Source organism: Meriones unguiculatus, chromosome 10, assembly GCF_030254825.1.
Source record: "Meriones unguiculatus strain TT.TT164.6M chromosome 10, Bangor_MerUng_6.1, whole genome shotgun sequence".
Lineage (NCBI taxonomy): Eukaryota > Metazoa > Chordata > Mammalia > Rodentia > Muridae > Meriones > Meriones unguiculatus.
This window is the reverse complement of record NC_083358.1, coordinates 39,163,106-39,169,105: the sequence shown is the minus strand read 5'-3', so window position 1 is coordinate 39,169,105 and position 6,000 is coordinate 39,163,106.

The window sequence follows — 6,000 nt, the reverse complement described above, 5'->3', positions numbered from 1 at the left end:
GGCTGGCCCAAACCTTTATTGGTTTGTCAAGTAGTCTGACAAAGTCCAGATTTCAGCAAGTCAGGAGATGAGAAAGGGGTGCCTTCCACGTGGAGCTCCCTGGACAAGTGCCACCCAGCTCGTGAGGAAGGGGAGCAGAAAGGGCTGCTGGGTACTCTGGAGATCTCAGGGTGGACAAGGAAGCCCAATGCTGCCTGTCTAGTTGCTGCATCCACAGATTCAGGAACTGGCTCAGTTGGCATGGTTGACAGTATGCTACCAGCTATGTGACCCTGAATGTGACCTCACTAGTCTTTACATTGGTTGCCTGCTCTACCATAGGCTCATTACAGCCCCTAGCTCACAGACCTTCTGTGAAGCTGAGATTAAATGGGCCCATGGGTGTTGGGTGTGAAGCTGTAGCAGGCCTACGGCAAACAGCAGCTTCTGTTAGGAGAATGTGACCCCAGAAGGCTGTGAGAAAGTGGGTGCAGCCTTACCCTCAGGCACCCCAACTGCAGAGGCCCCTCTTCCTCATACTTGAGGGTCACCTTACCTGGCCTGTTGCTTTTCTTGACCACATTCCATGGGGTCATTCTTTTCCTCCAGACATGGCTTGAGGTGGGGACTGGGAAAAGCCAGTGTATAGCACAATCAGACTGTCCTAGCCCTGGTCCTAAGGAGTGACAGCTCTGAGCACACAGAGGTGGATAGCCCTGGAGACTGGCTGTCTGGGGGGCCATTCTTCAGGGAAATCGGATTCTTTGCAAGATTTTGGCTGCATGGCCAAGAGGCATTGACCAAGTCTAACCAGGACCAGTCATTTTCCATGAGCCACCATCGCTCTCAGCAGTTCAGACAGCTGCAGCCTCACCACAGACCCAGAAGCTCTCGAATCCTGCGGTTCTTTCTCTCTCGGTGCTGATCATGTTTGTGGCTAGTCTGTGCTCATTCATCTCTTCAGTTACTCAGTTACATTGCCTTGAACAGTCAATTTGTGGGTACTTATCTGCTGCTTCTGGGGATGACAGAGGGTGTGCCTCCTGCCAGCTGTCATGGCATTGCCGTCAGCCAGTCAGAGCACATTGCTGTGTGCAGTAGCTGCTCAAAGACACTTGCTTTTTGAATCTTGATACTCACACTGAGCTTGGCTATAGCACCACACCTCCAGCCTGGCATTTCCTCCGTGAGACAATCCTACCTTCCCCGTGTTTAGGAAAGGGGCAGCCCTTCAGTTGTAGGCCTAGGGACCATTCTAAAGAGCAAAATTCCCAGTGCAACAAAACCCAGAAAGAAGCTGTGACAAGAACATGTGTTTATGAGATGAGCTGGAACCAGGGACCAGAGGATTGCCCTGTTCAGCCCCAGCTGCCCATGAGCATCCAGGCCACTTCATTTCTCTGCTATCTCATGTTCACGAATGGCCATGAAAATGCCGTAGATGCTAACTTTGAAGTTACACAGAAGTTACACAGGTCACTGAAAGCACAGTACGGCACATATCTGGGATGGAACCCACTGTTCATACCTGTTCACACCAATTATGTGATTCCAACCAGATCTCTGCACACCAGAGATAACAGCCTGGCTGAGTGCAAGAGTGACCAAAGGATCACACTTCTAGGCTCTTGCATAGCTTCCAGCCAGATCCAGCGTGTGGCCTAATGTCAGCCTGAGAAGTGGCTGATAATTGGCTTAGAAGCACATATGGGCAACGACATTGCTGTCACAAAATCCTCCTACCCAGATCCTGTAACGTGCTTGATCTGTTTCCGGGCAGTTGACACAGGCTGAAGACTGGAACTCTAGTGTGGACATTTTGGGGTGCAGAAGAGAAGAACAGTGGCATTGATGTTAGCTTGTGGGATCTTAGCAGGATCCATGTGGCAGGGGCCCTGGGTGACCCCATTAAGCCCTGCCCTGGGTTAGTGGAGAGAGACCGGCTGTCCTAGCTGAGTTCACTTAGTCCCACATCCCCTGACTCTGACCTCAAAGTGCAGCATCTGATTATGATGTGGTTGACCCTTAGCTTTCTGGCTCAACTGCTCCTTCCTCCTCTCCTTCCTTGAGAATTGGCCTGTGTGTGTTCTAACTGTCTTACTGCAGTTTACTTGTAACTCATCAGTCTGTGGTTATAAGGAGATGCCAAACTTTTGAGCAAGATTTTGAGTTTTTGAGCAGGATTTGGGCAGAACAAAGAATGTCCCAAATTGGGGCTTCCCTGCTCGGAGATGGCCATCTCAGACCAGCTGGCCAGTCCCTGGACTACAACCATACCACATTTATCTCCAGAGTCCTCTGTCCAGAGTCCTCTGTCCATATATGCACTTCCAGTATGTAGTGATCAACAACTGTGTCAGAAAGTGTGCTCATATCAATCAAAAATGCCCATATCAGCCAAAGCAGACCCCATCTTGACAGGATTCACAGAGCTCACAGCTAGTGGGATGGGAGCAGCTTTCACACAGTTGTGCTGTTTCGTGCTGGGATGCCTTCTGTGGGGATATGGAAATACAACAGCACATAACTTACCAAGGGCAGCAGAGAGAGTCCTTGGAACCATGTGAAGGTGAAGACTGCAAGTCTGATGAGGAATTAGCCAGGTAGAACAGCCAAGATCCTGAGGGAAAAGAGAAGGTGAGACATTGAATGGCTGGAGCTCAGTGTGGTGAGCTGACAAGGGAGCCAGCTGGGGTTGGTAGGGTCTGGAAGGGGCCATCGCAGTTGGTGTCCTCTTCAATCTAAGAGCCATAAAAGAATTAGAAGGTTGGCAGGGTGAGACAGCACATGGCCCTGGCCAGTGCATGGTGGGAGGGTTGGAAACTGTTCTGGACAGGCAAGTCTCACTGTAAGGCACATGATGACTCACCACTGTGTACTGTGGGTGTTGGAGACATGCTTCCGCACGAGGGTCCTCAGCGTACACTCGTCTCCATCCTGGACCAGCACTGCTTGTCTTGATGTCAAACCACATCTCTTCAAGTGCAGGAAAGAACATATAGATGTGGATGAGTCTGAGCAAAGATCGACTCAGACGAGATAGAGAGATAAGGGAGACTGGGGAAGGTTATGGAAACGCTGGTGAAAACCCACTGCTTTGTGAAATCATTAAAAACAAGTCTTTTGAAAAAGGAGTTTGAACAGAGGTACTCTGTGTGAGTAGATAATGCCACTCCCAGAAGCCATAATTTCTTAAATGAAAATCCCAGTGCTGGGTTTGGGGCGACCTCTCTATCCATTGTTAGTCAGGGAGGCCCTAGAGATGCCCAAAATACAGCCATTGCGATGGCTTTTGGTTGCCGTCATAGGCGGCTAGTAAGGCCGTACTGTTAAAGATGCAGAATGCTTTAGACTCAAGACACAAAGGAAGTCAAGCTAGAACTGACCTCCTGCAAACTTCTTCCCTGCTGACTAGCTTTCCCAATGCCAGTGGTGCTACTCAGACTACTGGGTGAGAAAAGTCATCAGTGTTATCCAGCAGTGAACCCAGAATACTCTATTATTGACCTTCTAGGAAGATGTTCCCACTGGCACAAGGTTACAGGGATAACCAACCTTCATACACACACACACACACACATATATATTGCATTTGTGGCCTGCTCTACAGTAGTGAATTCACGCCTGGTACTGTAAACCCAGTCAAAAGCCCATGACTGAGGGTGTCCATAGATCCCGGGCCAGGGGGAGGAGGGAGGATGACTTTTGTCTTGCTAAATGGCATACTGTCCAAGTACCTTGTACAGAGAGCCATGTTTATACCCAAAGATTCATGCTGCTCTCAACCCTGGGCACAGAAGCTTCTTTTTGCAGTGGTCAGTACAATTGGTCAAAGGGCTGAAAATAAGTGACCACTGAGTATTCACCCCTAAATGGGGCATCTATATCAAGTCTCTGCCCCCAAGGCTCAAGAAATAGTTCAGAAGGGACAGGAAAAAAAATGTTAAAAGATGCACGTATAACACAAGAGAGGCTGTGGTTTCCTGAATGTGACTGAAGCCCGCTGACATCTCGTCATGGGTGGAGCATGGTACAGGAAACCCCATCCCTATCTGAGGAGTTAGTGGCTGTTAATGAATGCTGGGGAAGGGGGAGTGCTTTTTCTTCAAGGCCTTAGCGGCTGGTAAGTCGCCCACGGTGCAATAAACAGCCCATATCCGTGCAACCATCCAAAACAAATTCAGTGGGCTATTGGGAAGAGCTCCAAAGGGAGTGAGTGGGAGAGGATAAGAGAATTGAGAGATGGAGTTGAATTTGATCAAAACACATTATATATATATGAAATTGTCAAAGAACAAAACCTTTTTAAAAGAAGGGGGTGGGACACGCAAGGTTGGACATCTGGGGCCTGCATACCCCTCTGGTAATTGCGGAACTGATGGTAGGAGGCAAGAAGCGGAGAACGGACTTGCGCCCCTCCGCTAGCAAAGGTTGGGGGAGGTACATATTGACTTTAACGTGGGGAATTTTAAAAGCCCCGTGTTCCCACTTTGTGCTTTGCTTCTCACGGGCAGCCCAGGACCTTTGAAGTCTGCCTGGCCCAGTGGGGAGCAGCGTCTGGAGAGAGAGAGAGAGAGAGAGAGAGAGAGAGAGAGAGAGAGAGAGAGAGAGAGAGAGAGAGAGAGAGAGAGAGAGAGAGAGAGAGAGAGATGCGGGAGGGGGAGGGCTTCTGTGGAGAGGCGATGTGAGAGGGGCGGGGTCCAGCATTTGTGGAAAGGAGAAGCTGAGAAGGGCCAAGGGGCGGGCTTCTGTGAAGAAGCGACGCGGGGAGGAGCTGGGGGCGGGGTTCTGTGCTGAGTGGATGCAGGAGGGCTGGGGGAGGGGGTGAGGGAGGGACGGGGGCGGGGGAGGAGCGGGCAGGCTTCTATGAGGAGGCTATGCTCACGGGGGTGGGAAAGGGGCCAGGGGCGGCGGAAACTATTAGGCACGCTCCAGCAAAAAGGCCGCAAATCCAATGATAATGTACATCTGTTTCAGGACTTTATAAGCTTTGAACATTTTTTATGGGCAGATAAGTGGGTCGTTTTCTTACCATAACTTAGAACTTCAAAGCGGAATGTGTGGATGATGCAAATTGCTGAAATATGAGATTTTCCTACAAAGAGGCTTCCAAAAAAGACAGGAGGAAAGGATGGGAGGGACCGAAGGCTAATTGATGCCACAGCCTTTTATGTACATTGCAAAAAGCGGGACAGAAATTGATTTTTATGAAAAGTTGATGAGAGATGTGTGAGAGAGGGGGGCTGGGCCCCCTGTGGGGTCTGAAGTGGCAGTCAAGGCTACCCAGGCAGAGATCAGCCCTGCTGACATAGCCTTGGCTTCCAAGGTGCCCTCACTGTAACGGGGACACTTGGACACTTCTAGGCCAGCTAAGCATGTATCAACACAAGGCCTGGAACACCCCAGGGGCTCACAGTCAGGAAGGGCTGGGAAGCCTTGGGAGAGGCACTTCATGGGAGCAGTATGGTCAGGTACCCCAACTCTCCATCCAGTTTCTTATGTTTTTGTCTGTCCTAACCCCACTCTGGCAATTAGTTGGGGAGCTCCTGAGAGGGGACCTAGTAAACACGCCACATGTACTCAGTGAATGAATGAATGAATGAATGAATGAATTGAGAAAATGGAGCTTCTTGGCAATGAGGGTCAACCAGCTGCCTTTTCATGATTTTTCATACCATTGTGGAGGATTCATTCTGAGAAAGATATGGCTGGCTTCCCCATCCTTACGGCTGACCCTGGCACCCTTTCTGTCGGTGAGTATGTAGTTTGTCTAAACCAGCCTGGGCAAAGCAATTAGTTTTGCCAGTGATTGAGTGAGGTCATGTGGCTGGATTGTGGCCTATGAGATGTACAGTCCATGAATGCAGCCCATGAGGTGCTGGCCAGCTGCCTGAGAGTAGTAGGGTGTGGGGTCTAAGGGCCGCCACCGAGTTCCCACTCCTGCAGTACCTGGCAGCCACCCAGTCATGTGGCTTTCCTCTGGAGAGGATTTCAAGACAATAATTTGGGTACATGTTTATT